We start from the raw sequence: 12,098 nt of genomic DNA on the forward strand, positions 1-12,098 counted from the left end.
GAGCAATCTTATACACATATAGAGGGAGTGAGAAAAAATTTTTTTGAGAGAATTTTTTTTACATCGTTCTATATGATTTTGGCTTCATACTATACAACCTAGTTTTATACTATACAGCTTTTATTTGTGATGTACGATTTATTGTGTTCTATTAAAACCCTAGTCACTAGAGGTTTTAAAAGATACTAATTATGTGTTGATCATACAACACGATTTGGTTTGTACTGTATGCTTTCTAAAGAAAAAGTAAAAGCATCATAAGCAGTAGAGCAAAGGTAGAATATATAAAAATTCTAAAGCTTCCTCTGATATTATATGTTATGAAAGGAGGCCAGAACACTTGAATTTTGATTGCCCAAGTCTTAAAGCTCACCCAAGCAATGAGAAGGGTAAGGAGAAAGCTAAATTCAAAAAAAGGCAAGCAAATAATTCTGAAGGCTCACTATGCAAACTTTGCTTTTGACTCATCTAGAATTAAAGCAAAAGATAATGTAACCAACCTGTACTTAATTGAAGATAATCATCTTGATCATTCTGATGAAGAGGAGGTATGAGATTTCCTACATTAAATTATTTGAAAATTTTGAAAAAATTCATTATGCATATAGAAAGGTTAGTAAAGCATATATAAGCCCTAAATCTAACTTTTCAATTCTGTAGGAAGAGAATGAATGCCTCATGAAAGATTATTTAGCTGTGGATAATAATTGTATGGCTTTATTAAAAGAATTTCACTCTTTAAATAAAATGCATCTTAATGTTAGTATTGAACATGATTCTTTGAAAAATATCACATGTTGAATTATAAAATACATTTAAGGAGTTAAAAACTCTGGCATGTAAACTTGAAAGTAGTGAGCATGCATTGAAAATTTAAAATTCAATTCTTGAAACTAAAAATAAATCTTTACATGTTCCATTAAAAGCTTGCAAAGAAAACAAAACACCTCCAACACTTACATAGTTTCATAACACACCATCACACACTTACATAGTTTCATAACACACCATCACACATGCATTCAAACTTAGGAAGAGGCACCATAACCCACATAAATTAGTAAGTCATTTTTTGTAGTTAAAAGTTTCTCTTATGGCATGCTAGGACACATATCCCACACTTGCACTATCCACCATATAACACACTTCATGTGGAGACCAAAATCGTATAATTTATAGCATAGCATGTAAGTATTTCATCCTAAATTCCATAAAATGAAACCCCAATTTTTTAGGGTTCCCAAATCTAACCACTAATAATTTTGTAGGGGATGCTCTTACAGAAGGCCTTCTGATAGCATGTGGTACCTAGATGATGAATGTTCAATGCACATGACTAGAGATGGAAATCAATTCATTTCATTGCATGTCAAGGTAGGAGGCATGGTGACACTTGGAGATAACACCAACAGAAGAGTTGTAGGATCGGGTATAATTGGAACCTCAAAAATTTTTCATTATTGAAAATGTTTTTATGGTATTTAGCTTGAAATATAATCTACTTAGTATAAGTGAGCTTTGTGATAAAGGACTTAGCATAGATTTTTTATCTACCAACTGCATGATTAGCTTGAATGAAAATACTAAGCTGTAAGAAAATGGAATTATTAATATTTTCATGTTTTATTTAAAATGTGTTACCATAGTGCTTCTTTTTGCTTAAAAACTATTGATGATGAATACTGGTTTTGGCATTGAGGATTGTGTCATACAAGTATGAAAAACTTTAAAAAGTTACTTAAAAAGACCTAGTGAGAAGCATACCAAAATTTGAGTTCACTAAGGACCACCTATGTGATGCATGTCAGCTGGAAAAGCAAGTCAAATTCTTCTTCCACTTAATTAAGGACATTGACACTAGCAAACTATTAGAAGTCCTATACATGTATCTTCCTAGACCTATTAACACTGCAAGCCTAGGAGGGAAAGTCTTTAGGTATGTGATTCTTTACGAGTACTTAATGGTTACCTGGGTTAGATTCCTATCTAATAAAAGTAAATCATTCTATGAATTTAGATCGTTCTCCACTAAGATTCAAAGGAAGCTAGGCTATGGAATTGTAATAATTCATAAAGATCATAGTGGAGAATTTGAGAATGAGAAATTTGAATCTTACTACAAAGAGAAAGGAATATACCAGAATGTTTTAGCTCTTAGAACCCCTCAATAGAATGTGGTTGCTGAAACAAAGAACAAGACCCTAGTAGAAGCCTCTAGATCCATGTTAGCTAAATACAACTTACTAAATATTTCTGGGTAGAAGCGGTGAATACAACATATTATGTTTTGAATAGGATAAATGTTAGATCTAAGCTAAATAAGACACCTTATGAAAATCTTCAGGGTAGGTCACCTAACCTCTCTCACCTTCATATCTTTAGATGTAAAGTATTCATTTTGAATAATGAGAAATCTGTACATGGAATGTTTGATCATAAATCTAATAGAGTGTTCCTAGGGTAATCAAATGTTAGAAAGTTATTTAGTCATTTCAATAAAAGGATACTGGTGGTAAAGGAGACCACTCATATTGTATTTGAAGAATTTGATAATTCTACAGGGTCTAAGGCAGAAGAAGAAGAAGCTATAGAAATCACCTAAGGAGTAGAATCTATAGATCAGGAGGAAAGGAAAGAACCTAAAAATATATTTCCTATGGAATAAATATATCCTTTAAGTCATCTTAAAGAACAAATCTTATCTGATCCATTTGAAGGTGTTAGATTTTGGCATGGTATTGGAAAAGAAGTTAAGCACTCTGCCTTTATCTGAATAATTGAACCCACCAATATAAATCAAGCCCTATTTGATGAATTTTTTATCTTAGCTAAGCAAGAAGAGTTAACTCAATTTGTAAAGAATAATATTTGGGAACTTGTTGAAAGACCTAACGACCAAAGTGTAGTTGGAACTAAATAGGTTTTTTAAAATAAAATGAATGATTTTTGTGTTGTGGTTAAAAATAAAGTAAGATTAATGGCTAATGGGTATAACCAGATAGAAGGGATTGACTTTAAAGAGACCTTTGCCTCTGTAGCTAGATTGGAAGCTATTAGGGTGCTACTAGCCTTTGCTTACTTTAAGGGATTTAAAGTGTTCCAAATGGATGTCAAAAGTGTCTTTCTGAATGGGATAATAAAAGAGGATATGTTTGTTGAAAAAACCCCAGGCTTAAAAAATCCACAATTTCCTACTCATGTGTTCATGTTTAGAAAGACATCATATTGACTAAAACAAGCACCTAGAGCATGGTATGAAAGGCTAAGCTCATTTACACTAGAGAGAACCTTTATTAAGGGGAGTGTAGACACTACCTTATTTCTAAAAAATATAGGAGATAAAATACTCAATATATAGATTTTTATTAATGATATTTTGTTTAGATCTTCTGATAAAAATCTTTATGATGAATTTTAAAAAATAATGAGTAAGGAGTTTGAGATGTGTATAATGAGAGAACTGACCTACTTTCTTAGATTCAGTAAAAGGCAGAAGGATAATGGAATTTTCCTTAGTCAATAAAAATACATTAAAGACATCTTTAAGAAATTTGAAATGGATAAAGCCAAGCCAATAAACACTCCCATGAGTTCCAATATTCAGTTAGATAAAAATTCAAATAAAAAAATTTGTTGATAAGAAAAATATAAAGGATTAATTGGATCACTTTTCTACTTAACTACTAATAGACCTTATATTATATTTAATGTTTATTTCTATTATAGATTTTATGCTGATCAAAAAGAGTCTCACTTGACTATTGTAAAGAGAATACTTAGATATCTCTTAGAAACCCAAAACTTAGGAATATGGTATCCTAGACATAACACTTCCTTTAAAATCATAAGATATATTGATTCTGATTTTATAGTATATAAAGTTGATAGGAAAAGTGCTTCTGGAATATATCAAATCATAGGACAATCCTTAGTCTCCTGGTCCAGTAGAAAATAAAACTTAGTTGTATTGTCCATTACTCAAGCTGAATACATAACCTTAGGAAGTTGTGTTTTCCAAGTCATTTGGTTAAAGAAATGCATTTCAAAGAATCCAATCCAATACTCTTGGACAAAACATATAGACCAAGCTACTAAAGAAGACATAAAACGACACCATATAGCCACTAAAAATAACCTTAGTGATATATTTATAAAACCACTAGCCTTTGAAACATTCATTACCTTAAGAACCATAGTAGGTGTAATAGACATTCATGCATGAAATTAATCCATTATGTTTATGATCTTTCTGTAACTAACTTTTTTTTTTTAATTATTCATTTGTTTGTTTTTATTTATATGTTCTTATCTTATGCTCTATAATTTTTATTAATTTCCTTTAATATTTTAAGAATCAGATCACTCCTCACTTCTGATGTGGATTTTTTATTTTTTGATAATGACATTTTTACCTTATTTTTATTTTTAAACATATAAGTAGTGATTAACTCCTCTAAAATAGTTAAAGAAAGGAATATTGTTAATTATTTCTCTTCATCGGACTCCTTTAGTGGTGTATTTTCTTTTTGAATAAAAATTCATTTAAAATTGAGAATTAGAATTTGAAATAGAGATCTATTTTATGTTCTTACAGTAATCTATCTAATATGAAAGATGCTCCAAGTGAGTGAATCTCATTCAAATTTTTTTAATTAAGTTATTTAAATTTATTATATTGATAGGAATCAATTTTGTGGTTTACTCTTACTTATTTAACAGAGTGAGTTTATCCTCCCTCATATTTGGAATATAAACTCATAAACAATAAATTTTTAAGATTCTGAAAGGAAGCAAGCATGCAAAAATGAAAAGAGTCACAAAATGAGCCCAAAAATTAAAATATGCACAATGATTGCCAAATAGTTGCAAGATGTATGAAATGTAATAAACATTAAAGATGTGTAATGTGAAGTAAAATATGAGAAATTTGATTACTTTTCCTATCTAATTTCTTTTCATATTTTGATTTCTTTTTCAAAAGGATTTTGACCCGTAAGGAGTTCGAGCTAGGATTAATAAGAAAGATCTTATAACCTCTCTAAATTTTTGTAGGTCAATTCATTTCTTGCTGATTTCTTTTTATAATGAGGTAAATTTATTATTTATTGAAGCAAACCAATTAAAAAAAATCATTTTTTTTAATTTTTTTCTATATATTTTTATGTTCCTATTTTTCTTTCTTGTTGTTTTACCTTTTTTGTGATGTCAAAAGGGAGAGAATTTTATTGTTTTTATTATTGTATTGTAATTCATTTTTTTTCTATTATATATGATTATCTTCAAAGCAGGAGTTTGGAAGAAAGTAACCTTTGAAAATCTAAACAATATTGTTTTCCATCATAAAAAAGGGGGAGATTATTACAAATTTGATCTAAGAACTATAATTTTTATGATAACAAATATTATTGTGTATGTTGCTACTTTCTCCTTTTTTTTATATTTTGTTTTATTAATGAGAAGTAACATTTCAGGGAATCATACCACCATTCACTTGCAATTCTGATCAGCTCAAGATTGGGTAAATTAGAGTTACAATCGATTTTCATTTTATTATGTATTTTTTCCTTCCTCGAGTCATATCATGTCATTGGGTGGATATCTATGCTATGTAACTTTCCACACACATAAGGAGAGAGAGAAGAATATTTTTTGATAGAGTTTTTTTAGATTATATTATATATTTTTGAGATAATAGAAGCTTTTTTAGACCTGGAGGGAGAAAACAGAGTCATGGTTCTATGACCATCACCTAGAGGGTGAAAATAAGGTTGTGGTTCTCTGACCATCACTTGGAGGGTGAGAATATAGTTGATGTTTTCTTCTTATAAAAGATTCATGGTTCTATGCTGCACTAGGGTGGTGAAATAATGTTTGTACAAGCTTCTCTGACTTGCTATAAGAGCAAAAGGAGAGTCACAATAATTTAGTGCAATAATTGGAGAGCGAGTCTTCAAGGAGTGGATGCAGGTCAGGTTAAACAAACCACTATATATTCTGGTGTTTTTATTCATATTATTTTTTGCACTTTATTTTTTGTAACAATATGGGTGGTTAAAAAATCTAATTTATTTTATTGTTGTAAAATTTACTTATTTATATATCTACTATATCGATTATCATGTGTGGGCTTGAAAAGTTTTTAAATAATTACTTTTTTACTATAGAATTTTTAAAATATCTAATTCATCCAATTCTTGGTTAGCGTTGTTGAGTCTAGTAAATAGGTTGTTAGACCTAAATTAATGTCCCAAAGCTACCAAGAGGGGGGGTGGGTGAATTGGTATTTAAAAATTTTCCCTCTTTTGATAAGTTTAACCGAAATTGAAATTTAATGAATTTTTATAAAAAGTTTTTCAACCACAATTTTAAAACACTAAATTAAATATGGAAAATAAAAAAATAGTAAAATAAAAGAACACATGATTTATAGTGGTTCGGTCTAAACCAGACCGACATCCACTACGAGAGGCACCCTCTGAGTATTGCACTAATACCAATAGAATAGTGTCTCTCTTTTGCCACCCACAACAGGCGGAGAAGCCTATATAAACAAACATAGTCATGTTTCATCAGTAACCGCTGGTGCGGTAGAGAACCTTTGTCGTTTTACACTTTCGCTAGTGTTGGCAGAGAACCATCATCCTTTTACACTTTCACTAGTGAGGGCAGAGAACCCTTCGTCCTTTCACACTCTCCTAGTGTGGGCAGAGAACCGTCATCCTTTTACACTTTCACTAGTGAGGGCCGAGAACCCTTCATCCTTTCACACTCTCCTAGTGTGGGTAGAGAACCTTCGTCCTTTCACACTCTCCTAGTGTGTGGGCAAATAACCCTTCATCCTTTCACATTATCTAGTGTGGGCAGAGAACCCTTCATCCTTTCACACTCTCCTAGTGTGGGCAGAGAACCCTTCATCCTTTCACACTCTCCTAGTGTGGGCAGAGAACCTTCATCCTTTCACCACTCTCCTAGTGTCGACAGAGACTGGATCTCCTTGATAAGATCTTCTCACAGGAAATCTAGAAGGAAGAAAGAAAAGAGTGAACAAATCCCAAATCACAAGTAGAGATTCTTACATTTAAACACCAAGTGAAACCTTCACGCTCCAGTGGTAGGAAATCCTCCTTGAATGCTCTCTCACACTCTCTCCTTGACATTTTCTTTCAATAGACATAAGATCAAATGAAAAAAAGATTGGGTGGCAGTCTAATTTGAACTATATATACAAAAGACAAGAAAAACTGCTCAAAAATTGTAAGTTTTCAATTCCTTACGCAGTGGATCGTCCCGTACGATCGTGGATCGTCCTGGATGATTTTACTTAAAGTGTAAGAAACACCTGATGTATATTGGTATGAATTATGTTTGTACACGCTCATCATCCCGTACGAACTATGTTTCGTGGTACGAAACAGTTATTTCATATGTCGATTCCACAAAAATTCCACAGGACGTAACAACTGACGTAAGTCGGTTAAGTTCGTCCTGGGACGAAACAGGTTTCATCCTGGGACTATTTTAAACAGAGAGTTTCCATCCAGGGACAAAAAATTATTTTGTCCTGTACGATCGCATACAGAGAGGTTTCGTCCAGGTACGAACCTTAATTTTCGTCTGGACGAACAGTGCAAGAGAGAATCCTTAGAAGTTCGTCCTGGACTATTAGGACTTAGAAAAATTTTTTTTCTCACACGTTCAATCCATTGCTCTCCTGACGGGTTGATTGACATGAATCATCACCGTACGAACCAGGTTCGTCCCGTACGATCAAGTTCAAAAAAATTATCCCATAAGAGTGTGGTGTTGTGATTTTTTCACTCAATTACAATCACTCTCTTTCATTTAAAAACTTATGATTTACAAATGAATATTTTGAAGTCTTCATCGCTTGGAGTTGATTTTCCTGGACTATTAGGAAGTACTAACACACAAGAGCAAAAATAAAACTTCCAAAAAGTGTTAGGAGTTATATAAAATAATAATATTTGAAATCATCAAAATAATATAAGTTGCAAGAATATAAAACAGCAAATAACAACTCTCTCTACAATCTCCCCCTTTTTGATGATGGCAAAACAATTATTATTTGTAGGGTCTTAAATTCTAAGTACTTCCTAAGCTCTCCTGAATTGATGAACTCATGTAATAAGGAGGCATTTGAATTACATTTAAAAAAAATTTTGTTTTTCAAAAAATTTTTTTATAAACCTAAAAAATAAAACTAAAAGAATACTACGAAAACATACGTACGAAAACTACAAAAACATACATATGAAAATCAAACAATTAAAACATACATACGAAAATCAAACTATTTCTCCCCCTTTTTGACAACATCAAAAAGTGAAGAAGAAAGGAATGCTAGAAATGTAAGCAGAAGTATGAAATTCATTTGATATTTTAATCTTAAAAGTGATTGAGATAAGGTTTGTAAATAAAATCAAAAACATTAGAAAAACATAAAATTTCATATATTTAAGAAGTGATATAACTAAGAGAATAAAAGAATATTTCAAGGGCATGTGTCAAATTTACCATTGAAGATAAGAGAATCATTGCACTAAGGATTAATTAAAAAATTTATATTTCAATATAAATTATAAATGAACATTAGATCAATATTTTTGAATTAAGAGATTAAAAGAAGTCTAGAAGAAGTATACCAAACAATGTGGCACTTTGCGCAATCTTTTAAATTTTATGGCACAACTTTTGTGCATCTTTTTACTTTGGGCTTATTTTTGTGCCTCTTTTGTCGATTGCAAATTTTTTTTGCATAATGCGTTTTGATTTATTGTACATTTGTCAATTATTCAAGAAGTATCTCTGAATTTCTTTCCAAAATTAAACAAATACTAGAAATTTCCAAATTTTCTAAGTGCATAAATAACTAATGGAACAAGAGAATATAAAAAATAAGAAAAACATCTAAATTGGGCAATAATAATATATAAAGATTTTGTAGTCTAAACATGAAGGACATGGAAATTCAAAGAATTCTAATAATATCAAGTTATAAGAATGTTTATAATTTTAGAAAAATTCAATATTTTCTAATGAAATTAATTAATTTTACCCAGTAAATAAAGCACTATTAAAGAGATTAAAAAAAATGAATGTCACTAAAATCTTAACACTACATTCTAAAATATTTAACAACAAACTTGAAATATATTATGATATCCGAGTAAACTGTTTATAAATATTGGTAGTTCAAAGGAATATGATACTCTATCACCTAATTAAAGAACAAGAACAAAACAATAACTAAAGACAATAATAAACCAAGAACTACATACGAACACAGAACAAACATGGAACAAACCTACTTATAATACAAATCATAATCCGAAAGGACTTGATCTGGAGGAGGAGGTGGTGCCTACATACTCCAAAGAAGTATTGAAGTACACTACTGATCGTGAATATTTGGAATTAATGGCATTTAATTTGTTACGCATAAATCCCATATCCTGATTTGTGCAAAAATCTTGCATGCATCGAGAGTGAGTTTCAAATTTGATCAAACCTTTTGATCAAAAATGAGTTTCCAAATTTTCAACATTCTTTGAAACCAAATCCTATAATTTTGGTCCAGCAGCATGTGAAAAGGTCCACTTCTTCTTCTGTTTCACTTAGAACTACAGAGTTCTCGCTGGGGACTCGTCCTTGATTGGAAGATAAGCCCTATAAGGCTGCATACTTTGGTAGTGAAAGAGGTTCTTACACAAGTCTATAGTTCTGATGAATAAATTATACTATCTTCTTTCTCAAAATATAAGCAATCATATGTCTAGGCTATGTTCTATTCTTCCTTTTAATGATCAACATGACACACATTTTAGAAGAGCACATAAATTGTAGTCAATTAGGAGTTGGGCCTCATCTATAGGATTTTCTAGTCAATCAGGGTAGGTACAGTTAGAAGAAGAGGATGATGTTGAATTCCTATCCCAAGCATTTAGGGATACGGAAAGTTCTTAGACGTGCTGGAGTGTTACGGGCTTCACACAATAAAGTTGAAACTTTAGGTTGATGATCCCTTAACTCTTATATCACTCTAATCACCTAATTAACTTCCAGTCCTGTCAAAATTTTGTGGTGGGTAAGGTATGTGCTCTTAAGCCTTAAGTCCTTAGGTATATGGAAGATTACCAAAATCATCCTTAGTGCAATTCAACCTTAACATTCTTTTTGAAAACAAAGGAAGTGATTGAAGAATGGTCGGAGTTGAATGACATGTTTGCCAGAAGTATGAATGGTTTCTTTTTAATTGTAGAAATGGAGCTTTAAGGTAGGATCAAACCAATTGAGTGGAGGGTAAATTAAGTGCATTTTAAAGGTCAATTGATCCTGTAGGAGAACTCAGATAGGTGTGATTTTTGCAGAGACAAAAAAACTAGGAAATTGACTACTTCATTGCCTCCCTAAGAAACGAAGTTTTCGGCATGTTGTGTTTCTTTGAGGGCCTAGCAAGTCTTTTGGCCACTTGCTAGAATTTGCCATTGAGGATTTGAAGAGTGGAGAAAGGTTTGAAAGAGATTGTTGAAAGTGACTGTCTCAAGATAAAAAATGCCGTTAATTTTTACAGAAGAATGATGTTCGTACCAGACAAAATTTCATTCATACCGTACGAATTAAATTTGTCCATACGAAAATATTCGTATGTTGAAATAATGATTTAAAAAAATAACCGGCTTTTCGTAAACACACAATTTCCAAGGCGTCATTCTCGACAGACTTTTGACAAGAAAGATCGATAGACGACACGTGTTCGTCAGACGATCAAGAATTTAACTCGTTTTAACAACTGGCAGTTGAAACCATCCCAACCATGAACTGACATGTGTTTCGTCTGGACGAACAAAGGTTTTGTACGGATGAAGTTATATAAAAACTATCTATCCATTCACTGGCTGCATTCAATCATCCCGTCGTTTTGAGACATATTTTATCCAAGATGATCTGGTGATCTTACAACGAACTATTAAAAAATTGTTTCTTAAGAGGTTTGGAAATCAGCAGTTTTTTTACACACATTCATCCGTTATGAAAAATTTTCGTCCCAGACGATGATGACATAAATTTTTCATTTTGCCAGCTCAAAATAAAAATGAATAAACATAACAAACACACTTAAATACACATTAAAAAATAAAACAAAACAACAAATCAAAAATCCAATTAACACACAAATAAAAACAAAATATCAATTTTTTTGCAGAAAAACATTTTTTATATATGGCATTAAATATCATCGAAGCCTAGTTCTTATGTACTAAAAATATCAAAGGCTCAGGTTTTTGTAAATATCTGCAAGTTGATTTTCTATGAACACTGTTTAGTTCAATTTTCTCCTGGAATACGTGAATCCTTATGAAATATTGTCTTATGTCAATGTGTTTATTCTTGACTGTTGAATTACGGAGTTTTGAAACTGCAAATAGCCAAACCTATTTAAATTTATCACAATAAATTGGTATAGTGCTTAGTTAATCCTAAATCAATCAACTGTTGTTTTAACCAGTACTTGTCCCCAACTTCCTAGAGCAATTGTATTCGCTTCTGCGTAGATAGGGCCCTGAATTTATTTCTACTAAACCATGAAACTAATGAATTCTAATGCTTTGACAATATTCCAGAAGTGCTTTTCTTCCACTCTACCCCTAACAAAATCAGAGTCTGAATAATCCAAAATTTCAAATGAAGAGCTAAACTTTGGATACCAAATTCCTAAGTTCTGAGTTCCTAGTAAGTATCTTCAAATCTTTTCTCTGCTGTCATATGTGATTCTTTTGATCAGATTGAAATCTAGCACACAATCAAACACTAAACATGATATCTGGTCAGGCTAGCAGTCAAGTAAAGTAAGTGATCCAATAATCCTCTAAATTACTTTTGATCACACGATTTTCCCTTAGGGGTCCTTATCCCAACTAAACTAGGAACTCATTAGTGTACTAGCAAGGTTTAGCCTTGTCCATTTTATATTTTTTAAGGATGTCCTTAACATATCTTTAGATGATTAAGAAGTACTTTCCTCAAGTTGCTTAATGCTAAAGCCTACAAAGTATTTAGTCTCCCATTAACTCATTTCA

Source organism: Dendrobium catenatum, unplaced genomic scaffold (genome assembly GCF_001605985.2).
Source record: "Dendrobium catenatum unplaced genomic scaffold, ASM160598v2 fragScaff_scaffold_1426, whole genome shotgun sequence".
Taxonomy (NCBI): Eukaryota; Viridiplantae; Streptophyta; class Magnoliopsida; order Asparagales; family Orchidaceae; genus Dendrobium; species Dendrobium catenatum.